Source organism: Cyanistes caeruleus, chromosome 1, assembly GCF_971803275.1.
Source record: "Cyanistes caeruleus chromosome 1, bCyaCae1.hap1.1, whole genome shotgun sequence".
Classification (NCBI taxonomy): domain Eukaryota; kingdom Metazoa; phylum Chordata; class Aves; order Passeriformes; family Paridae; genus Cyanistes; species Cyanistes caeruleus.
In genome coordinates, this window is record NC_141701.1 from 50,497,163 (window position 1) to 50,522,457 (window position 25,295).

Below are 25,295 nucleotides of genomic sequence, written 5' to 3' on the forward strand. Positions count from 1 at the left end.
TAGTTTCCTCTGCCGCCATCCTAATGCAAGAGGTTTTATTATAGGCTCTGTCTGGTGTTCCTTGATCCCCAGGGCATCTACCCACACTATGGCATGTTAACTCCTTGACTCTTCAGGAAAATGATTCAAAAAACTATGAAAAGAGCAGAGGTGTCACCCATTTCTTGTTTGATAACAAAAATAGTTGGGACCTAGAACCTGATTTTCCTCTGAAGTCAGCTGCTTAAGTTACATATAGCTCTAATACAGTCTGTACTTAATGTTTATCCATGAGAATAGAATCTGTCTTGGATATTAGGCTTTGATTTGATAAACTGCTGGCCAGTTCTCTCTCAGCTTAGGAATCAAGATAATTAATTTTCCTTCTTCTCCTCATAACATTTTGCTTGCTTCAGAGTGATGCACTCTTTATGGCTCCACTATTGGAGGAGGCTTGGAGGCGTCTTCGAGCTGTTTTCCCTTGCAAAAACTTTCACTTTGGAAATCTTATAATCAGAGTTTTCTCGCAAAAAGTGGAACCTAATGCAAACTCAGCTAGCATTTAACTGCACCACTCCCCACCATTTAAAAAGACACTGATAAAAAAAAAAAAGAAGGAAAGGTTTAAGTAACCATCATGAGCCCCCTAAATAAATGAGTAATGCTAAACACTCTTGACAATCCAGACACACAGCTGAGGAGCCTGTGTACATGAAAGGTTACACTAAGAGATGCATCAGACCACTTGGATTCATATTCACGTACAACTCTCACAGGGACAACCAGGCTGGCATTTCTAAAACACACTGCCAGCATTAGGGTCTGCATGAGGTGTAGCAGCTGCAAGTATTTCCTTTCCTAAGCCCAGTGGGTCTATACCTCGTCAAAAGTTAGGGGATAGTAGCTGGTGGGCTCTAAGGAGAACAGGAAAAAATTTGCTTTAATTGCTTTGAGTGGAGGATGCATCAGTGTGCAGTGAAGGATTGAGAATTCTTAGAAGTAATGAAGAGGAGAGTGGGATAGAAGTTTGACTGCATAGTGATGCCATCGCCAGTTTGCAAAGGAGAATTCCAGCTTCCAAATGTAGTGTTGGATAACATCAATGAAATGATTAACAAAAGGGACCACAGATTCCACCCATCCTCCAGAACAAGAGTTCATCGGGGGACTAAAGAAATATCTTTGCTTCAGTTACCCATATAGTTCAGTTCTGTCTTTGTTGCATCTTGCAGACTTATTTAACCAGTTCTGTACATAGGCTGGGGTGAGCCCTGAAAACTGCACTGTTGAGTTCCCTAGAGCTCCAGGAGAATTCTCCAGACAAACCTTCTTCTAATTCTGCTAAAATAACTAGCATGCTCATTTTCCATTTTTCTCATGGGTTATTAAGGTCTCTTTCCTTAGCTTGCCATCTGCTTTTATGTGCGCTTTATAAGCGCTTAAAGTACTAGTATTTTTTTTTTTTTTATTGCTTGTGAGAATGAGGTGTTGAGGAGATCTCTGTTTTGTTTGCTTAGCAGTCAGGCTAGCTCCACAGCGCATGAGTATAGTGGGAAAAACTCCTGTTCTTGTGGCAACCCCATCACTCTTTTTTAATCCTGTTTATTAGAAAACAGATGTCACAAGTACTGGCACCAAAGAGCCCAGAATATCACACTATCCCTGTCAATACAGATCCTGTCTCAGTGCAAAGGTGAAAGTGCTGATTTATGTTACAAAATGGTCAACTTTGGCTTCCTCATTTCAGAGAATCAAGGACTTTGTAGCTGTGCACAAATACTGCTCCTGGATTACATAGAGGAAAAGTGGGGCCATGGCCATATGTCTTTCTCACATCCCCTTTTTATCCTGTTAGGAGTATCTAGGAGGAGTTATTCCTGTGCTCAAAGGAAACAGGCATGACCTCTATGCCAAACGGCCAGTGAGCTCTCTAAGGTAATTATGCAATTAGGGGAAGACAAAGCATTCCTAAGTGAGTCATGCTCCAGCTTTCCTTGACTCCAGTGTGATAATTAGAGTTCCTCTGTTTGCTACCAGCACATCTACCGGCAAAAAACTCATCCTGCAGTGCAAATCCCAACATTTTCACTGCAACAAGTGTCTGTCACTTATATGTGCATAAGATAAGAATTAGAGGAAAGTAAATGCACGTTCATAGGGTTTGTTCCTGCAGAATGGGGTGAGAGCAGCTTTTAAAGTGCACATCAAGCTTTTTATACATGGAGTAACCTTTTCAATCAGTAATCATAATCAATCATAATCAAAAAGCAGCATATATACTGCCAAATCTAGGAGCTTGCTGCATAGGTAAAGGACAAAGTAGATGTCAGCACTATTGATCAACACAGCCAAGAGCTCTTCTTCTTCTTCCCTAGTCAACTTCAAGTCTGGTACTTCCAGTTGTTTCAGAGAAATGCCCTCCCAATCTCTTTGCATTCAGCATGTCTCCCTCCTCCTACTGTCAGGGGGGTGACTTTCAGGCAGACATCACTAAACCAGAGACTCAAAAAACAGGAATATTTTCTGTATTGGTTGAAAAATATTGTGTGTATTGAGTGACCTGCTGGCAACTTCCAGGATCCCCGCTCTCCAAGTCTAAGACTTGCAGATTTGGAGCTGATAGTTGAGTCACTACACTGGACAAGCATGACACCAGATTGTTTTGTAGGATTCATTCCTCCTTGCAAGCTCCAAGAAACTACAGATATATGTCAAGGTGAGGTAAAGTGTCCTGAAATAATTCCCTGGAATGAGTACAACTGCAGGAGGAATCTTTATGCACCAAAATTTGTCTTGTGGCAGGAGGAGCTATATGAACAGTTCAGGTTTTATCTCAGCAGAAGCAGATTTTATCACACTGAAGTAAGACCTGTATGCCCAGAGGCCAGGTGATCTGGGTTGGATTTCTGTCAGTGCTGATTGAGCAGCTCCCCTGCTCAGTTGTATACAAGTGATGTCAAGAATGTCTTCTTGGTGATGCAGGATAAACAACCTTAACTATTTTGGATGTTTATCTCACTCTATCATAAACTTCCCCAGAAGACAAAAATAAAAATCTGGCTCCTTTTCCACAGTAAATCTTGACATGACTGGGGCCTTTTGCAGTAACTTGGACTCCAAAGCTATGAATTTAAAATTTTAAAATGTCCTAAATGTGGTAAGGAAAATCCCACAAATTAGTAGCCCAGGAAAAAGCAGCATTGGCACCAGCTGGGCAAAAAATAAATTTTTTGTGGAAAAAATAACCCTTGTTACAACTAACAGAAGCTTTCTAAAATATGACTTTTAGAGTATATTTTTATAGATCCTAAGAATGATAATTCTTAATAAAATATTTACCAGGGGGTTGCGTATAAATAAGTCCAACAATAGTAGACACGCTTTTCCTGTAGGTTTTAGAAATACTTACAGTACGTCCTTTGGGAGCCACACTGAGGAATGTAGTATTTATAGCCAGCTCCTCATGTTATGGTTGAAACTAGAGTTGGCTTCTCTGGTTTCTTTTTAGTTTGGTGCTCCTGCTGCTCTCCCTGGTACTGCCATATGTAGAGCTAATGAAAAACATCTGGCACTGTCCCTTTGATCATTTTGTTTGGTTGAGCATTTAGCCAGCTGCCCCATTCATTTTTAACTAAGTCACTTATCTCTGATTACATGAGAGTTGGAGCTGCCTGCAAAAAAAACGAGTAGGACCTGAGAGCCCTGCATGTCCTACACGGACACGTCCACATTGCATCTGGCAGCCTGACATCGCTGGCATAACAAACTGCCAGGAATCCACAACCTTCGTGCTACTTTTGCACAGGAGATCATAATAATTCAGTGCAAATGTGTGGAAAATGTGCAGAGTTGGCAACTGCAAGACATGACTATGGAGTACTAGTTAAAGTACTTAGCTAGAACAGGATCTGAAAAGCATCTGGTTAGTGCTGTACAAATATAGAATCACATCCTGAAATAGTGTGGGGTATCCACAGCAAACACTCAAGCTAACATCCTGGATTTCATCTAACCACAGCAGAGCGGCCATTTGGCCCACTGGATGCCTAGCTCCAGCTGGCCAGGCAGCACAGCAGAGCCAGCCCAGCTGGCAGCACATCTGCCAGAGGGGCAGCACCATGCTCTTTGCAGCCTTCAGGTACCAGCATGCTGGGTGCATTCAAAGAACACAGGAGAGCTACGCAGAGAATAGTGCCCAGAGTCCCATCCCAAAGTGGTGACTGAAGCAAAGTCAACTAGCATTTTGGCCCGCCCTTTTCCTGCCTCCTACTTTGTCTCTCAGTGGAAATCAACTCATACCATCCTTGTCTTCCAAGTCCTGTCTGAGTGCTAGGGACTCAGAACACGGAGACAAAAAAAGAATACAAGGGGGTGGGAAGAAGAGGGGAGCAAAGGAAGACAGGAGAATGACCACATTTCTAGGTGTATTACCTGATTCACGTCCTTGTTTGCAAATAAAACGATCTGGAGTCAGAAAATAAATAAATGCTGTTTTGTGGTGGGGAAATTTACAGCTGGGCCTCAAGTCCCACCAAACACACGGGGTTTGGGATGGCATTTAATTAGTGATTTTAAACTCAAAACATGAAATGGATTAAAAGACAGGTTGTTTGAAAAAGTGTGCTATTACCCTGAAGGACTATTTCAGCAGAGATCAGCAGAAGTGCTTGAGTTGGCATTCCTTGTAATTAATGCAAGGAAAAGATTGATGATCTGTGAGGGATCCCTCATTTTTGTAATTTATTTTTTCCCCTGCCATATCTTAACTTTCCAGACACTGTTAGAGTCTCTGAGGAGAGACTGAGGAATAAACACTGGATCAGGGAGCCTTTTATCAGCTTGTTCATTTAAAGGCAGTTATGTTGTCTTATTTAGGATGCTGTGTGCAACACTCAGCTACTGTAACTCTGTGGGATTTTCAGATGTGTAAAATCATCCAGGATGGACATATGTTGGATACTTAGGCAGAAGGCGGCTGAACGAAGGAAAGACATAAATCTCTCCTACTAAATGTTACTGTTAATGGATTTCCACCTGAGGACTACACAAGCCTTTTTTTAAAATCTCTTGGTGCAGAAGTTTCCTCTGAGCAGATAATGAGCAAGATAATGACCATAAGGCTTTTTGTGGAGGGTAGAAGAGCCCTAAGAGAGAGAGACAGAGTATATGACAAGTATATGACAAGTATATGACAAGTATATGTAGAGAACAAATATCAGATGTAGAAGTCCAGCTGTGTTGACATCATTTACCAGATGAAAAACAAGCAGAGCAAGAGACAGGCCAGGGAGCTGTGTTTTAAGCACCTTTCCATGAAACCTCAGGACATCAGCTATCAGGTCACTCTCACAACTTGCTACCAGAGATGGAAGAAGCTTTAGAGCTGTAAGTCTTCATATTTTAATAGAACTAATAAAAAAACCCCCTAGCTTTCAAATGGTCAGACTTGGGAAGGGCATAATGAATGTATAAAGGCCTGAATTTGACTCATGGAATAGTAGGTTCTTTGCTAACTACACCCCTGCAGAGTCTGCAGGTAGCCAGACTCTGAGTTAATCAATGCAAAATATAGGTATGGCAGTGGAGAGCCTCCTCACCATCAGTTTCTCTTTCTCTGGCTAATGAAAATTCAGAACAAAATATCATCCAACCTTCTTTTCTGGCCCAGTGATTATCATACCTAATAGTAAAGATGAAATTTAGAAGTGAGAATGACAGATCCTTTTTAAGGTTAACCTTAGTATAAGAACAAGAACTGGATAGTTGTAGCATTCAAGCTGACATGAATTAGTTCTTTTTTTCATTCTAATTTAATAAAGCAGCAATAATAAATCATGCAGTGATAAATCAAGTGTAATATGAGTCTTGTTTATATATGTGGACTGAGTTAATGGACACTTTGGTGTAGTAATAGAGGCTTTACCTCTGAATTTAGTGAAAAAGGAATCAAGTCATCAGAGCTCTCATCTTTTTGTCAATAATTCTGTTTACAAGGCATGATCTGATTATGCTATCTCCTGTGTCAAGTCAGGCCGACTTCTTTAATAGTGTTCTTGCAGAATAGGGCATCAGTACAAAGTCTTAGATAATTAAAACATAACAGTGACTAGGCCTGTCTTCTTTTTACAGTTCTTCCCTCCATTACTCAAATATTTTGAAAACTTGAGTTCAATATTTTTGTCTGGACGTATCAGAGATGTTTATAAAATCTTTGCTGTAAATACAGGTGAAACATGGGGCACAGGGGCCTAGGGCATCCTCTGAAGATGTTTTTGAGGCTTGGCTGTCCTTGGCCATTTCTGGGCCAGATGGTGCCCATGTCATGCATGTACAAGGAAGTGAACAGAAACAGTGAGTTTATCCTGATGAACACAGACAAGGGATGCCTTTGTAATCAAGCTGTAGCATGATTTTAAATTGCAGGTGCTCATTTTCAGAGAGAGGGTGGGAAAAAGGAAGCCAGGACAGCCTTCCAAGCAAAGGAAAGAGGTGTTTTAAGTGCATGGGAATCTTTTGTCACCTGCTGAAACAATAGTGTCTGCCTCATATAACGTCCTTCTTACATTTTCCACTCAGAGGATGCATTTCACTGTAAGATCCTGTGATCTGCTGCAATCCTTTGATGCTGCCTTGTTTGCTTGCTTTCTTCTCCCCTTCTTTCAATTAGCAAAAGCAATTAACCCATGAGAATTTAGCATTACTGGTAATGTGAATTTTCTGGAAGTATTCATTTATTCTAATTTACCTGTGTAAGTAAGTGCAAGCCCTTAGATGGAGCATGAAGTTTATGGTTACCCACATGTCATTGGCAATTCATAGAGTATATGGCAAACATTAGAATTACTTGTCCCACAAGTCAAATATTAACTGGAATTTTCTTCAAGCATATTTGTTCAAACCATCTGTTGCCTCTGACAAAGAGTAGCGGTTAAAAATAAACAAACAAGAGAACCTATGTTAATTTTTGAAGAGCCTTCTGCATCATACAGGACCTCCATGTTCTGTATTTAGGAAGCACACCACATATTTTTGGGAGAGACATTGATTCTGCAGCTATTTTGTGTGTTCAAAATGCATTTTGTCCTTAATGGACTCCATCTCTTATGCCTTTTTTTACCTACTAAATTTGTTTTACAGGATTTAGCTAACCCTGGCCTGAAGCTGACTGTGCCCCACTCAGCAGTGCAGTAAGATCATGCAAGCCAAAACAGCTTGCTTCAGTCTACACTGAAAGTAAATCTGCAGTTAATTGCCTTATATGTCATGCAACAATGAATCACTTGCTTTAAGTAATCACCCATTTCTACATGGAGTTTTCTACATCATAGGATGTCCTTGGAGGCTCATTTTCTCTTTCCAGATTCAAACATGGGGCATAATAGTCATGTGGGTAACAATGATGTCTATAATTAACACTTAGTGCTATCAAGAATTCTAAAAGATACAGTTAAGTTGTAATTTTCAGAGGGAACCTTCTCCTCCTTACATGAAGTTACTTCTGAAGTAACAAAGATGTGAATTGCTTTTTTATTTCTTGGTATTTTTTTTGCTCTCAAACACAGGACACTGGAATTTGTGCACTATCAGTATTTAGGCCCAGCTGTGATGTCTGTATTCTGCTGAAAATCTGCATTACAGACAAAAAAGAACCAAATAAAGCATTGAAAAGAAAAAAAGTAAAACCATAGAGATTCAGTCTGACACCATAGGTTTAACAGCAAGGTAATAAATCTGTGGCTTTAGTGGATATCAAGATTACCACATAATGACTGCACACAGGAATTCAGAACATACTTTTCATGGGGTGGCTGCAGGCAAATCTGACCTCCCTCTGCCTGTGTCCAAGAGCTGTAGGGCCACGTTAGCACAGTTTTGTCCAAGCCAAAAAACAGCCCTGGTGGCACAGTACCTCTGCTGCAGGCGTCTGGTCCTGGGGACCCTGTGTCCAGCCCACTGACACGACTGTAGGAAACTTGAAGGCTGGAATTCAAAGTGTTTAAACTAATGCTTCAGGACTGATAAGAGGAAAAAAAAAAAAAAAAAAAGTATGCTTTTTTTCTCAACAGGCCACACTGCTGATTAATAGGTTAGGCTGGGTATTTTCAGGTTTAGGTACATAAACAGGTATAAAGTTACACTGCATTTTTCTCAACTGTGTCGCAGCCTGGAAGGGAAGCTTTGCCCAACTTACTTGAACCATAGCAGAATATCTTGTTCTTTTGTGCAAATCAGATTCCTACAAGGGAAAAGCACATGAAAAAGGAGTGCTGCTTTTGATACTCACTTAGAAAAGCTTGTTGACAACAATATGAAAGTATTCATCACCTGAATCCCTGTAGACTCCAGCAGAACAGTCAAGGGTACAACCGGGATCCAACGCTAGTTCTGATGAATACATTTAAAGATTTTACATTTGTATTAGGTTAGATGTTTTTTCCATCTAACTTAGGTAATCCATTTGAAGAGTAGAATTCTGATTTTCTGGGAGAATAGAGTTTAAAAATCTTTTATTTCTTAAACAAGACTGAGGCCAGTCATCAACTGAATATCCATTAGAATCTCCTTTCTAATTAAATTTCATCAACTGGATCAGAAATATGATGATGTTCAGAAACTGCATTGAGCCACATTCAAACGCTGTAAATAAGGTTTATAACCTTTATTCTTGAGCTGTCAGTTCAGCCTTTGGTTTCTGAATCATTTCATGGCATTGATCCAGTGCTTCAGTTATGCTGAAAAAGGCATTGACCACTGCAAAAGTGGGTGGAAAAACATCATTCAGCAGTCATCTGGGTATATCTGCTGAAAGTATGTCTGTAATTTTGTGAAGGAGATGGTGTTACTAAGAACAGATTGGTTTCTGAGACTGCTTGAACTCAGCCAGCTGTAGTTAAACCCTCAAAGGCTGACAAAGTGCATTCCTAATTATATCAGTGGGGTGGATGGCTAGATTAAGTTACCTCTTTTGAGACTGTTGGTGACGAATTTCCATCACTGGGATAGATTTTATATTTCATACAAACCAAGGGGACCCCCGGTTGTGGAACAATAGGAATGACCCAAATTCTGACATGATACACACCTGTGGGGCTACCCTAAAGCCCACAAACAGCCATATCCCATTAATTCACTGGACATGATGATAACATTTGATAGGCAATCTTTAAAGACTTTGAGTAAATTTAAACCTAGAATGGGATTAATCTTTGAAATTAAGTGCATGAGTTTGCACCAGGTACCAGAAAAAACCAGGAGAATCATAGACAGTGGGAAGAGTTTTTCTGGTATGTTTAGAGAAAACACATATTTATGGCTTTGGTCATCTTCACAGGGTCTTAAAACATTCACTGACGTCAGTATACTTAAGCAACTGGTGTAGCTGAAGATAATAAGCTCAGTGTTTATTTTTCTGTAATTTTCTGTGATCTATATTTAGTTAAAAACTTAATGCCACTTTTCCATCATTTTTAACTACGTATAAAATGAGTAATGACCTGTAATGCAGTTATAGCAGACCAAACTTACCATCTCCTGAAGATCACTTGAAGGTGATGAGTCGATCTCAGGGATAAACAATGAACAACACATCCTTATGAGCAGTCAGAGGAGTGACATACTCTTACAGAAGGGGAGGAAACCTCTTAATCTTCAATTATCAATTTCATGTTTGATGAAAAGAGTCTGCTCGCTTTGTAAGACTGCTGTTGTGCATTTTAAGTCTGGGAGACATAAGGAAAATTCCTGTTGGCTTGAGCTGACATTTCTGCCCTTTCTCACACTTAAACCATGATATATTAAGCCAGAGAGACAACACAGTGCTCTGTTCGTGACACCTGGAAAATCCTGTTTAGAGTTAGGTGCTGTGTTGGGCTCATCAGATAGGTCACTCTGGAGAAGAATGCATGTTTGTTTAAACTGTTGAACTGTGGAGGCTAGACAGAGTTGAATCTTTGGATTGCAAATGTAATTGACATATCACCACACTGAAAGTCAGACCTAGAACTCCTTCTGGTGACAGTAGGCCTTGGGCTTGCCTCTGAAGATGTAGGTGTCCTGTGTCAGCATTCTGTAACTAACTGTATCTTTGATACATGTTGCAGTTCTTTTTTGTCATTTAGCCTATTCACTCCATCTCTTATTTAGAAACTCCTGAATTCCACAGAGGGATGAATCAGTTATTGAATTTCTCTGTAATTACATTTCTGTTGCATCCACTTTGTGTATTTATTGGACTTTAATGAAAAACAATAAACTTAGCCAAAAACTACTGAGCTACACAGGAAAGATAATTGAGTGGGGCAATTCTGTAATGGTCACTCATGATGGAAAAACTTAGCAAGTTCAATGGGATAGTTTTCCTTTTAGATTCATCACAGTCACTTTTTTGGATTGCTCTCAGAGAAATATAGTTACAAATGGAAATATTATCACAAGTTAGCACTGCACCCCAAAATCCAAACAAAACAATGAAGCAACACAGACTTTCCTTCCTATTCTGATTGCATCACTGGAACCACTTCCTAACAAAGGGATTTCATTTGAAAAAACTTCCTTCTGTGTTTTTTTACAGTGCTGTGTGTCTGCATTCCTGTTCATTTCTATGCTTGATTAGCTGAAATCAAATACAATGATGCAGATATCCAAGCAGCTATAAAAACTCAAAGTGAGCAGTACTACCAGAAAAAAAAGTTTCTGCGTTGCAATCTTCATGGGAATTGCTGTGCAGAAAGCAAAAGAGCTATTGCAAAATCACGTATGTGTTTTTCCTTCATCTTATTTTGTCATTTTGTAAGAGAAGTTTGCTTTTTAGTGGACTTCAACTAGTCCTGTGAACAGGTAACAAAGGATGTACTGTTTGTGTCTCTGCCTCATGCACGGCTGTCCTCTAGCCAGCAGCTTGAAAGACACAGCTAGATTTTTAAGAAATTCCGTAAGTATTAATTGTGGGAATTTTTTCCTCTACCTGTGATATTCTGTGTGCTTTTGGTATTACTTTTGACTTTTGCTGAGTTAGTCTTTTGGTGGTTTTGGAATGAGTCCTGTAGCTTTTAAGAATGGGGAATGTATTTTGGTTTTTGCAGGTGATGTTGTATCTTCTAGAAATGAATCGTTGAATTTATTCTGATTATATACATTGATTGAAATTAATAGAAATATATAGAGATATATATATATTTAGGTGCCTAAGATAAGAAGACTGTTGGAGATTTATGTCATCCTATCTGTGTATTCAGAATATAATACTTATGTCAAGATAAAAGAAGCTAATACAGCACACATCTGAACCTTAAGCAAGAAAACTTCCAATCATTAATAGAATCTAAAAGAACTTAAAAGAAAAATCAAAAATTAAGGGTAAAGTACCAATTACTTAACAAAATAAGAAGTGCATAAATAAAGAAGAAAACATACCTAAGATCTACTCTAATGGCTATCCCACAAGTGCCTCTTGCTAGGTAGTTGAGGGATTTTTTTGCATTTGCCTTGTTGTTGGCAAAGTCTGGGCTAGTCATTCTTTGAAAATGGATAATATTTGACAGCATTGGAAAAGATCTTGCTGAGTATATACATTACATTTTGTACATACTTGTATATACTTTTGTATATACTTTGTATATACTTTTACATTACTAAGTAGTAAAGTGAAGTGAAGAATAGACTAAAACTATGATGAAAGTAGATGAAAGATCATCAAAATTCTTTAGCTGAGGCTTATTCTTGAATTCAGTTTTTTGGTGCTTTACTTAAATTTCTGATTTAATCATGCACTTGTTGAAATTAAAGCTTTTGAAAAGTTCTGTGACTGGATTATGTGGGAAAGAATGTTTGTGACTAGAATATTGAATAGGGATTGCAGTAATTGTTACTCAGAAGTCTGAACAAGTAATTGAAACACACTGGGTGTTTTCACAAAGAAAGCATATGAAAATACACATTCATAGCAGATGTAGATGGCAGAAGTTTTTTGAAAGGAGAGGTCTGTACATTTCTTTGATGCAACCCTTGAAATGCCAACGGTCAAATGATTTACTACACTGTATTTGAGTTTTGACTGCTATCCTATACAACATGTAAATAGGAAAATCCTGCTTCCCTGGAAATACGATAAGAGAGTAGCTTCTTGGTGAGCTGTGATTGACCTTATGCTACTATCCAGTGTTTGCCTAACAAAAATGAAATTAATTTGTTTTGCATGAAAAAAAGAAATCAGATAATATCTTGAGTAGAAAACCTTGACTTAGACACATGTGCTGTCTGTACCATGGAAAATTTTCTGATTTACTGTATTTTCTGATTTATTCTACTTCTATGCACTTTGAACATTTTTTGATGGATGGGCTGGTTTAATCCCATTGACAAGAAAAATAATGAGAGCAGCTCTGTGGCTCCTCTGAGTTGCTGTGGTTGTCTAATCTTCACTGGACACAAAGTTCATCATAAACTTACTCTGAGTAGCACTTGCCCGGTGTTTCCTGCAAGGTTTGTTGCACTTGATTTGCACATTATTAGTCATATTCTGTTTCATTTAGAAATGTTCTATACAGAATAGTTAGGTTTTACTTTTTTCACAGATGGACACCTGGGGAAATTAATTGCATTGTCCAGTTACTCATGAAGGACAAACTCAAGTGACCTCTAAGCTTGACTGTGATATGTGCCAGGACGTGCTTTGAGGTTCTCCTTACCATTTTCCCAGCTCATATCATTGCCTCAAAATGTTACAGTGGAGCCAGAAAACTTTCCCTGTCAGTTTTCAGAACTGCAGATCTACAAACTTTCCCTGTCAGTTTTCAGAACTGCAGATCTACGGTGAATCTATGGACAGAAAGTGTAGGAGAACCAAAGGAAAACCTGCCCACAGACTTGTGTACCTCCTGCAGCCGTGACAACTTCATCTATGGGAGCATTTTCTGGAGGACACTCTAGAGGACCAGGAAGTTCACGAAAGCAAAATGGTTTAAGTTTCAGTTTGTTCCTCGTTTGATCAAAAGTTATTGTCAAATTCCCACCGAACTCATAGGTGCTGTCTGGTAGTCAGCTATCCCCAAAGTGCTTTCACTCTTTCCTCATCTATTAGGGCTCATAATCACAACCAAGTTGTGATGGCAAAACAAGCTGCCACTTACACTGTGAGCTTTTATAACCATTTAGGGACTTGCTCTTAGAGCATGGCTAATAAAAAGTAACTTAACTAGGCTTTTACTTCTTTCATGACAGAATTACTTTGAATTTTATGCTACATTTGCCATGGACTAAACTTTCACATGACAGTTAATATAGCTCAGTTGCTAATTAGGAACTTTTCCAGCAGTAGCAATAACATTTGTCTTAACTCTTATATTCATCTGAAACCCCTTTCCCTGGACCAAAATAACTCTATAATTACACCTAAGAAAATAATTTCTTTGGATGATACGTAGATGTAAAATAAAGGGGCATTACTGCTTCCTCCAGTCTCCACCAACACCTTTTGAGGTAGGAAAATCTATGTTTCTCAAAAGTTCCAAGTCACAGTAGTCAACTGTCAGCTTCTTACATAACAGCACAGCAGCAGGAATCGTCACTAAAATTATTATCCAGGGAAGTTTAATTTATATTGGCCAATTCACTGGCATTATCATTCATCAGTTCAGGATCCACAGCACAAATAACTTTGTGAGTGAAAGCTCTGAGAACACATGTTAAGTTCATCTAAAATTTCTCTCCAAGGCCAGAAGAAGATTAATGCAGCCATGAAAGCAAAGGTCTGGTGCCTCCATCAGCTCCATTGCCAGCTGCCTGAATGCTAAAATGATCACAGAAATTCCTTTTAAGTCTAACTGCACAACCCACACACATGCACAGCTCCAACAAAGTGATGATTTTTGCAGCCTGTGCAGAAATACCCCTAACCTGCCTGGCAGCCAGCTGGCATGCCCTAATCCAAGCTCTGAAGCTCGGACTTGAGCCCAGATTGCTCTGTCTCGAGAGTCAGCCATGCCAGCAGTGCAGAGAAAGAAGCACGTGTCCCACCTCGGCTGGAGCCCCTGTCCTCCCTGCAGCGAAGTGGCTCCAGCTAGGACAGCTTCCAGTCGGGCAGTGCTCAGTTTCAAAAACATCCATGTGAAAACTGGCCCCTGCACAAATCACAAGTCTGAGGAAGTTCTGGAGATAGCTGTAACCATGCTGGAAAGGAAAAAGGGGAAAGCCATGAGCTTGTTTAAAAAAACAAAGCAACAACTAGAATTTGACTTTTTCCTGCTGCCTCCTGGCAGGTGACCTCAATCATGAGGATGCATGAGTGCTGAGCACTGCTTGGCAGCATTCTCGCTTCAGTTCAATTTGAACCCAGTTTATAAACAGAAAGGCAGAAAACTGCCTTCCATGTTCCTGCTCAGCCATCCTACCTGCCCCCATCCCCAGAAAACCCCAAGGCATTAAAATAACCTCTGCTGCAGGCACTGATTCTCGAGTGCAATAGCACACTCCACACGTTTGGAGAGCTCATTAGAGGACAGTCATCATTTTCCTTCCTTCAGCAGCTCCAAACTCCTGATGGTCCTTTTCCAAGCACTGCTGATTTAAGTCAAAAACAAGCAGCCGCTTTCCCAGCTCTTGCTTTAACTCTATACTTGTGAAAAGGTGATAAGGGGCAATTTCAGTGCATTGCCCTCCTCTGCCAGTACACATGACTTGTTTTATAAAAAAGGCAAAGCAAAAAAGGAGAAAAAAGGAGAGAGAATTTGCATTAAAATGCAAACTAAATAACTTACTGATATGGCAAAGGTGACATAATGCCATCTGGTTTATGGCTGGTCCCTATTTGGAGCTTGATCCTGCTGGGTACTTAGTGCTCAGGCTTTTCTCTAAGGCACTCTCTCCAGAGCACACTTAATGTTTAAGTGTTTTACTGGATCGTGGCCAGTGTGCTGAGCACCTCAAGGGAATCAGACCTTGCATAATTTTTCTGGTTTGTAAAAAAACCTCTTTCCATCTCTGAGTTCTGGCACTTCTAAGTGAGATTTTTCCTTCTCCACTCGACTCCACTACCCATATTTTTTATGTTGAACAGTAAGTTCCAAGCAGGATTAGACCACTGGTTGTTCACAGTGGAAACTCCAGAATAGACCGCTGGCCTCTGAAGAAACTCCAGGGGACAATATTTTCACTTGAGCTGAGGTCCTACCTAGAGTTATTCAAAACTCCTTCAGCTCAGCCTGTGAAAAAGAGCAGAAAGGAGGGCATGTAATAAATTCTCAGGCATACTCAGCATATACTCCAAAGGGGCAATAAGCTGTTAAATCAAATCAAAGAAATCCCTAGTAAACCAGAATTCGTGGTGTGTCTGACAGCACACACTACATTAAATATTTTAAGTCGATAACGCCAAACGTGGCTGTCAACATGATGTGCAACCTCCGTGCACTCAACTTCCATCTCTTTCCAATAATAGTGAATCTTTGTGAAGAGCTGCTGTAAATTAGAATTACAAAGTAAATTTTCAAATCTTATAGCCAGATTTGTAACTAGTCTGAAGCCCATGGTGAGAAAGGAATGATGAAGCAAGCAGAGACACTTTTTGCTGTCATGGCAAATCTGCTCAAGGTTTTAGTTTCGGGGTCAGGCTGTGTAATTCCTCTGTCCGCTGATCCTTAATGCTTTGGAAATCCTTGAGGTGTACACACTCACTGTGGTGTGGTCTTGCCTGTGCTCTGCAGCCATTTGTGCATCCATGCATGTGTGTATGCATGCGTGTATTTGTGGGGAGTGATTTTGTCACCTGCAGTGTATCAGCTGTGGTGCTGAAGTGCAAACACCCAGCATTTTAGCCATGTGAAAAAGCACACTCTCTAGGAACACCACTTCTGCTCACCTGCCTCCTGCTCACTCTCCACTTCCACTACAACAAAGTTTTACCAGCATTGCAAACATCCTTCTGTCTTGAAATAGCTGATACATTCTCTAAATGGCCAGACAGAAAAAGAAACAAAAATAAAGGAAATATATACCTCTTTTCCTCAGTTATAAGATTAGCCTAGGGTGTGGAAAAGACAAAAGTATAGTCCTGGATCATTGATTGGATTGGGTCCACATATGTCCATACCCTCTGAGACTAGAAATCATTCTTCACTGGACCAGGGCACTGTGCCTCATAGAGCCCAACACAGCAGCTTTAAAATTGCCATATAATTGAGTATGGGAAAATCTCTGCCTTTTTGTTTTTATTGCTATGCTTTTCTTATACCCCTAACTTTCTGAGTGTATCAAGTGAGAAAGAAGCAATTCCATCACTGAAATGTAGCTATCTTGGTTGTAAAATGACTCTTTCTGCCTGAACTGCAATCAGAAATATGGCTAGGGAGCGCAGCACTCTGCATGGGCACAGGTGGGCTGCAGGCTGTTGAGGGTAAACAGTAATTTTCAGGGTAGCTGGGACAAAGGACAGCAAGCAGGTGTGACTGCTTTTGTCTGACTCACATCTCCAGTGAATAATAATAATAATAATAATAATAATAATAATAATATACAGCTACATTTTCACAGCACATGGAAACAGACACAGGTGGCATAAACACAGGTGGCATAAGCAGCAGACTGAAATTTCATGATCACTGTAAACAGAGCTGGGTGTATGCTACAATTTGTCCAGAATACTGGACACAGCACTGCAGCCCTATCAAAAAATGTATTCTCATGGGGATTCCTGGTAGGTTTTTTCATCCAGACTCCCAAACAGATGTTGATAGAGCAGAGAGTAAGGGGCATCTTCATCAGTTAGTGCTTGCATGTATCCTGTGTGGTGACATTGTCAGATTTCACTGCCTCCCCTTTACAACACATGCTTTTCCCCATTGGCTATAACCCACCCCTACATTACCAACTCATGTCTTATAAAACATAAATTGCCTTCCCACCTTTTATGAGGCCTTGTGAAGCACTTGTCCATTGGCCCATCTGAAGGGCACTGCCTGCAATTTCATCAGCTGGCAAAGGAATCTGTTACTGCAGTCTTGGCAGTGTTGCCACAAAAGCCTTTTTGAAGCACCATCTTTTAGTAAATATTTTGAATTTTCTGTCTCTCTGATCCAGATCTTTCTACTAGTTTTAATCAACAATTTTCTTCTGTCTTTCCAATACCAAGAAAGCTGTGCCAGTGAAACCATTGGTACTGGGAGCAGTACCAGCTGTTAAATGAACAACAGGGATCTGAAGAGCTTTGCTGCAACAAAGGAAATAATTGTCAGATAACCATTTTGCAGGACTCTATGAAACCTGTGACATTGTCATGTGGCTGGTGTCCTCCTCAGCCTTCCCACCTGGATTTGTGCAAGTGTGAGAGGGACCGGGAAACAAAAGCTATGAACAGCAAGTTCAGGCTGGCCCTGAAGTGCTCTTCTGTCTCTGTTCATGAAAGCCATGGCTACAGGTATATCTTGTTTGCAGGGTAGTGCTGTTGAAGTGAGAGAGTTCTCAATTCTGAGAAAAGCCTTGGTCATGAAACCATGAAGGAACCCCACTGAGGCTTTTGAAGGCATTTGCATTTGATGAGGATCATGTCCATTTTCCAGTACCTTTGCCTGCTTGAGTCTGCAGTACCTTCAGCCATTAAGACCTGCACAATTAAAGGAAAAACACCACTTTCAGCAGTACTAGTGATGGACTTGGTTCCTTAGGTGGCACTGACATGAGTTTAGCTGAACTGGGTGTGCACTGGGTGTCCCAAGTGCTGATCATGGAGGGCTCTAGGTCTCTGGGTTGAAGCCAGGAAAAGAGATATGTGGCCTCACCTACAGCTCATGCCCTATGGCAGTGGTAAATAATGCTGTATCTATTTTTTTCTTTTTTTTTTTTTTTTAAATCTCATGCTAATATTTTCAAATGTCATATATTTTTGATTTTTATGTTGAAATGTCTGTGATAGAATGGGTAACATAGACTCTTTCTTTTAAACGTGGTAATTGAAGTTTGGTTGTTTTTTTTGTTTTGTTTTTTTTTTTTGTCCTATCCTCTATTTCAATATATTGTACAAGACAGGCATCCCAAATTCTGCCTGCCAAACCCAGTTCTGCTTTCATGTCAAATAATTAACAAAATCTTAGACTAACCTAATATTTATACATTGTAATTAGATATGTCTCTGACTTATGTATGTTTCTGTTTAAAGGAATAGACTTCACGAATGGGCAATTTGTAATGGATTGAGCATATTCAGAGTCATAATTGTGTACAGAAAGTAAAAGCTTCTTTTTTCCTTTGTCTATTTGTGTCCAACAGAATTTTCAGATGTGATGCCTATTTGGTTAGGGATTTTTTGAAGTCCTTTTACTGGAACATATTTCATGATATACAGTCCTGCTCAAGTAATACTGCGGATTAAATTAATAAGTGAAACTAGTAAGGTATTTCATCCAAATTAAATCCACACCTTTAAGGAGAAGCAAATTGGTCATCAGAAACTCACCCCAGTTCTTAAAATAAAAGTTAGTGGCCAAATATGAATCTGGAAGTTACTTTTGAAGTTACATTCATGAAGAACATCTGTTAATATAAAAATATCTTGATGCATTACAGTGGTTTAGCTGTAGTTAGTTCAGAAGTACTTGGTTAACATCTAAGGGATGAAGGAGAATAAATATCTTACATTTGGCAATCAGTAAGCCAGGGCTTTTAGCCATTGCTTGGCTTTGTTTGAGTTAAAACAATGTTCCTCTGTTTTTGCTCAAGCTGCAGTAATCCTTTAGCCCTTGATGTCATGCATCCTGGGTTTTCTATATTCTTGAATAACTAATCTTTGAACCCTCAGCCCACATCATATGTTATGAATATTCTTGTTTTGGAGTAGAGAGGCAGGCAATCATTTTAGACAGCAGGAACTCTACCCCTAACGTTTCCCTGTGCATCAAAGACATGGAGCAACATCAAGCAGAAGTAAAAGAAAAGCAAGTTTGAAAGATGGTTTGGGATGAGAAAAAGCAAAATGGGGAAGGATCAGCATTTAAGGGTCAGAATTTCACTTCTTTTGAGGAGTAATCAAAACTATACCTAGAAAATCCTCTTTAAGGCAACAGTTTGTTCATGGTTGGACTCATGGTAAAGGGTTGGAGCACGATTAGGGGTTGGAATGAAATGATCTTAAAATTCTCATCCAGCACAAAGTATTATACCATTCTATGGTTCTATGACTCCATTGTCAGGTTGTTGCCAGAAGTTGGTTCTGGAGAATATAGAAAATGGTAGCATTACAGACAATCAACTCATCTTCTTTCCAGGTGGAAATGGTTTCAGCAATATCATCAATACTATAGCTTAGAACAATGCATCAGCAACATAAGCAATACAAGTGATTATTTTGTTGTTCTTCTCCTTCTCCTTCTCCTTCTCCTTCTCCTTCTCCTTCTCCTTCTCCTTCTCCTTCTCCTTCTCCTTCTCCTTCTCCTTCTCCTTCTCCTTCTCCTTCTCCTTCTCCTTCTCCTTCTCCTTCTCCTTCTCCTTCTCCTTCTCCTTCTCCTTCTCCTTCTCCTTCCCATGTGACTTGGAGTGTTTGTTATTCATGTCCTCCTCAGTCAGTAATTCTTTGTCCAGACTATTATATTTTGAAGTATGGCTCTAAGGAACACTAAGTGACTTCCTTAGGGAACTGTTCTTTACATCTTTGAAATTAGGATAAATAACAGCTTGTCTATGGTACTGTTTAATGCAAAAAGTAATACAGGCTTTTCTTGGAGGACCTAATAGGAGAATATTAGGTGTCAGAAATCACCTTTGACAATTTGTCTGAAAACTAAGAGGGGAAATCTTGTTTGTCCAAAGACCAAAGAGCCGCCTGCGAAAAACTGTGTTTGTGAATTCAGGACAAAACCCAGCTCCCCCCTTGCACACCTCCAGACACTGTTTCCAGTGTATATATGGCCCTGGATTATGACTATTGCAATGGGCCCTGCAAAACAAGCTCAGTCCCTTCCTGCTAATTTACTAGTGGAGGAGGATTTTTCCGCCAAGCAAGTTCATTTGTCAAGGTGACCTTCACAGCCTGCACTGAGCGCTCCTGCAGATAAAGAAAGCCGCCTCAGCCCGTTTGTGAAACCCAGCTCGGCTCTGAGGAGGAGGAGACACAACAAGGGCATTGCCAAACTAAACCCTTCCTACCGGCACTCCAAGGATTCCTCTGTTCCACAAGAGGATCAAGCAATGCTGTACATTTTGCAATCATGCTCTATAATTTTGTTTATCATGCTCTGTAAACCCTCTCCTCTTGCCCAACTGGTTTTATTGTCGAAATGTTCTTGAGGTTAAGTATTCTCTTTTGAAAAATCCCTATTCTGTAAATTAATGGTCTCTTAATAGGCAGAGGTAAGACCACAATTAAATCTTAATTGATCACAAATGCAGGTAGGACATTTCACAGATCCTCTGCCAAAGCCCAGACAGAAGAAGCAGATCTTCAGAGATCTCCTAAGAGAAGGTTTAATCTTCCGTGGCATCTGAGGAGTGTCAAGTCTGGACTGCTTGGCCATGAGATACTATTTTCTTTCTATCTATATAGTTGCTTTGAAATACATCACTTATTAAATTTTAGCATATTGCCATTTTTATACCACATAAAGCAAGCCAGATTTGGAGCATGTGTACTTAATGTATCCCCGTATTAATGTATAATCTAGCTTGGAGAAGAGCCTCTGGTTTTTACTCACTACAGCTGGATTAGATCAATTTATAGAGACTCGGGAAAGAGCAGTCATGTTTAAGAAGAAACCACCACACAGTTGCAATCATGCCAGTTGAATTTCTGTGGAATAATTAATCCAATGATAATTATTCCAGTTCCTTCCTTCTAGTTTTATGTTCATGCCTGACATATGACATCAGTTAGACAAGTCCTTAAAGCTATTCCCCAGCAGCCGTGACCTGTTAAAACAGGAGACTGTATTCAGAAGTGGAACCAAAATAAAAGGAACATTTCTTTTTCAAGGGAAAAAAAAGTTTGGGTAGATCAGAATAATCTACAAGAGCATGTTTTGAGCCAAGGGAAAAAACTGGCAAAAATCAGAAAAAGCTGAAACATTTCATTGCAGCATCTTTTAAATGAACTGCTTTCTTCCTAATTTATGTGGATTTAACTTTCAACAGTAAAGTAAAACAAATCTCTGAGCTCAAACTGTTTATTGTTCTTCTGAAGTTCTACAGGAAAAGAAAATGGCTTTGTTTCAGATTAACTTTAAATGAAGACTTTGTTCAATTACTTGTTTGGCCAAAGCCCTGAAAAAAAAATCAGTTATTTACACAGCTAATTGTTTATAACTGGTATAACATTTAAATTTAGAAAAAGCGTAGCATGAAACCATGTGTCAGTATTTTTCAGATGTATGGCATTCAGTATATCTGCTGAAATGTTCCATCATTATGTCCCATATATGGAATTGGTTCAGAATTACTTTTCTACATACCATAAGAGAGAAAACTCAAATATGAATAAAGATGCCAGGGCAGGCATATCCTTGGAGGGACACCTGTGTATATGAGTTCACCACTCTTCATTTTTCATAGGACAGATATGATTAGGGCTAACCACTATGCTGGTCCTGCAAGAGTGTGGCCAAAAAATTATGTTTAGACATATTTACACACTTCTATAGCAGACTTTAAGCCTAAATGTTTGTTTAAAATTTATCTAAAGAAAATGCTGTATTTTTGGAGGTAAAAATTTTGTGTTAAGTAGGCCGCTCTAGCTAGAGGGTCACACTTCCCTTAATTTTAAATGTACCTAATGCCCAGTGAGCAGTTACCCATTTGCAGCATTTATTAGCTCTCTGGTGAGTCCCTCACTGTTCTCTCCCTTTATGGACAGCAAGAGAGACCTCTCAGCCGTGGCTGAACTGAATTGCTCTTTGGAGGTGGCTTCCTCCTGGCTGTGGCAAGCAGCATCCTAACTCACACTTCCTGATTCAATACATAATGTGAAATGAGAGGATGCAGCACTTCTTGAAGCGTGGGGAGTGTTTTAATTGCCAGCAGCAGCCAGAGGGAAGATATGTTCATTGTCTGTTGCTGCATGTAAGCCAACCTCCCTTTCCTCATCTCCCTTCCCCAAAACATTTTTCCTTACCTTTCCTCCTTAGGGCAGCTAGCTACAAGGAGCAGGGCTTGAAATTTTCATATTTGCAAAATGCAACCAAACATCACCTTAGTTTCTAGGAAAACCTATGTCACTGTTACTGAAGATTGTATAAATTTCAGCAGAGAGTGACCTTGGGAAAAGGCAATCCTAAAACTTTATTTATATGACACAAGGAGAGTAATAGTGGGGACAGTATATCACTTCACTGAGAAGAGGGAGACAACATCCTAGAAGGAAGCAGAGAGGGAAGTCTCATAACTATTCAGCCTAGAGGTTCCCTTTGAATGCCTGTAGAAAGTAACTCTCTAGAGATATTTAGCTGGGATGATAAAGACTAGCATCGTTTTATAATTCCAGACAAAGCAGTAGGAGCTTCCAAGCAGTTTCTGGTCACCACCACCATCAGCTGGATTTGTAGCATGAGCAGCCCCACAGTCCACTACCAATTTCCTCAGACACGTTCCCTCTTCCTTGGAGTTTTCCTCTAAAGCATAATCTAATAGACTCTAAACAGACCTCCAGACAATGGTAAATGATTATAAGTTTTCAAAATTTTCAAGGATTTATGCAATCATAAAAGTTTCTTAGAAAAAAGAAAACTGACATTGAGTCCAGTTTAAAACACAGAGCAAATTTAACTTCAAGATGAACTGTAAAACCAAATCCCTTCTGGCTTTGCTCTTTTCTGCCCCTTAGGAAATCTGTGTCTGATTCAGGAAGTCCTTTCCCTTCTCTCTCCTTTGTTTCAGTCTTTTTTTTTTTTTTTTTTTTTCTTTCTCTGGTTAAATAACAGGCTTTCTTTTTCCATTATTCTGCTGTAGGGTTTTAGCCATGTTTTTGGAGGAAGTGTAGGATATCAAAAAGCTTATAACCAGAAAGTTAGCTTTTCCTCCTGTATTTCAGGCTGGAGGAATGATGACAGGAATGCTGTAAATTTGACAGATCCATTTAAGTGTTTCAATGCATAAACAAAGGTTTGGTAGAGGGAGTAAAGTTTGACCAGCCCATATGTTTTCCGTGCTCAAGAGTTATTTCTTAGGGCTCCTTTGACAGTATTAACTGCCTGTGGCAGGGAGCATTTTGCACAGTGTGTTTCCTCATCCCCCAGCTGCAGCTCAAAACCATCCCTGAATCTCAAAACTTTACTGATCTTGTCCACAGCCCAATTCTGGGACACTGTTCATATAAACCTGGTGAATACTTTTTAAAGTATTCATCTAGGCCCCCCACTGATCATCCCACTGTAAGAAAAGCAAGAAAGGCTTCCCCATAAATATTTGATTTCTTAACAGCAGTACTCTGGCTCCCTTCTCTTCCTCTCTGGCTTTGCACACTACACTTCTCCTCTGGGTGGAGCAGACATCTCCATGCAGAAAGAGCTCCTCATTGATTTGCATCTGGCCATTTACAAGCTTCTGCGTTGTACTAATGACAGTGCCTCATATCCCTTTAGAGGGAAACACATAGGCTGGCTTCTGTCTTGTTCTGAGCCACCCCACAGGGACTCCCCTGAATTACAGAGCAGCTTAGTGCTTTCTTATTTCTCCTCTTAGGAAACGGATAAAAGGTTTAAGTTCTGACACAAACAGGAAAACATACTAAGAGGATTTATCCTGAAGGCATCTGCTCTTTAAATAGTGATGGAGCAGTGTCAGTCCATTTCCCAGAAGGGCCAGAAGCTCCACCACTCTTTGTTCCCGCAGCCCTTGTGTGACTAGAGGCAGAATATCCTGTCACAGGCTGTCAGATAGCTCCCAGAATATGCAACTTGGTATATTATAGGCTGAGAAGGGACGCACTTCCACTTGGAGCATGAAGAAGTTTGGTTTAAGAAAGACTCTGCTCTGCTCCTTTAAGGATAACACCAAGGCTCAATTCTGCTCTGAGGTAAGACTTTGTAGAATTTACTAAATCAGTAATTTCTTAGCCTTTCAGATTATGTTCCCTCCCTGTTGCTTTCTTAAACAAGGAGCGACAGGAGGGGGAGTGAACTGTCAGAATTATCACTAGTGGAATTTTCCAGCTTTACCAGGAAGGAAAGGGGGGAACAAAAAAAAAACTCCACTGTAGAAAAACAACTGGACACAGTGCAAGTATAAGTGACTTCAGAAGGGGCATATGCATGGTTTGATTGACTCAAGCTGTATGAAAATATGCCTCAAAGATCTATTAATATAAACCTTTTCAAGGTTTTATTAATAAAGTGTGCGTCGAGAAAGTTATACTCTGTTACAATATTTTATTTTTCTTTGTAATTAAACACATTCCCATGGAATAATATTCCGAGAGAGAAGAACCCTCACTTAAAATTGGATTGTTCACAATTTTTCCTGGTTTTGTTCTCATTTGATTTGAGGTTAGAAATTTGCCTTTTTTAACTTTTGCCTTCTGATGTCATATAGATGTGTATGGCAATTATGTGGATTTCAGCTCAGTGTCATGGCCAGACTCTAACTTTTACAAGAAGAGCTTTATGCAAACCTAGCTATAAGGAAAGAAGAAAGTTACTACTTGTTCCATGGGAGGAAAGCCAGGTCTGACAATTTAAGTGATGCATTCATAGAGATTACACAGGTAAATGAGCTCAAGGGCTTCTACATTCACAAATACATTATCTTAATACTCATTTTTCAAATTTTGCTCAAATCTGGCTTGGTCCTGTACATTTGGCAGACAAGGATTTGCAAATAGTAGAGACTTTTTCTAATGACTGCTTTCAGTTTGAAAGAGCTTCCAACTGATAACCAGGTAAAAATCCAGTGTGGCAGGAGACTCGTGGGGAAAAACAGCTAGAACTGTTTACCTGCTAATGAAAACTGGAGAAACTCAAGGGACTTGGAAACTAGGACTTGTCCACATAGTTTTAAGGAAACTGGATGCTTGTTTATGTAGTCTAAATAAATGGAAACAATAGCAACCCAACAGTCACAAGCAGGCTCTCTCCTCTGTTGCACAAGGATTCCAGGAGATTTCTGTCCTGCTGACTGGCTGGCATGACTCTTACAGCTCTGCACCTCCAGAGTAAACATCAGGAATGCCTGAGGAGTTTATTTTAGCTGTTCTTGCTCCGTGACAGTTTTCTCACATACAGAAATGGCCAGCACAACCTTTCTGGTTCCAAAGTCCCCCTGCAGCAAAATACCATGAGCTGGGGTCATGACCATCACCAGAAATAATACTCCTTTCCTTGTGGAAAATTTTTGAAGGATTTCTTACCCTG

At 39.8% G+C, this 25,295-nt stretch overlaps 1 protein-coding gene across 4 annotated transcripts in view; it reads left to right on the forward strand.

Annotated features, from left to right (window-relative positions):
* The window catches only part of ARHGAP28 (Rho GTPase activating protein 28), a 77,138-nt gene that overhangs the window by 2,110 nt on the left and 49,733 nt on the right, over positions 1 to 25,295 (forward strand). Inside the window, exon 1 of one of the 4 annotated variants that reach the window (XM_086892310.1) lies at positions 10,538 to 10,732. The exons of 2 other annotated variants lie outside the window; for them this stretch is intronic. The gene's annotated coding sequence lies outside the window, so the exon portion shown is untranslated. Of the gene's footprint in view, positions 1 to 10,537; positions 10,733 to 25,295 lie in introns of those variants that run through there. One more of the 4 variants, XM_086892318.1, reaches the window with a different exon arrangement.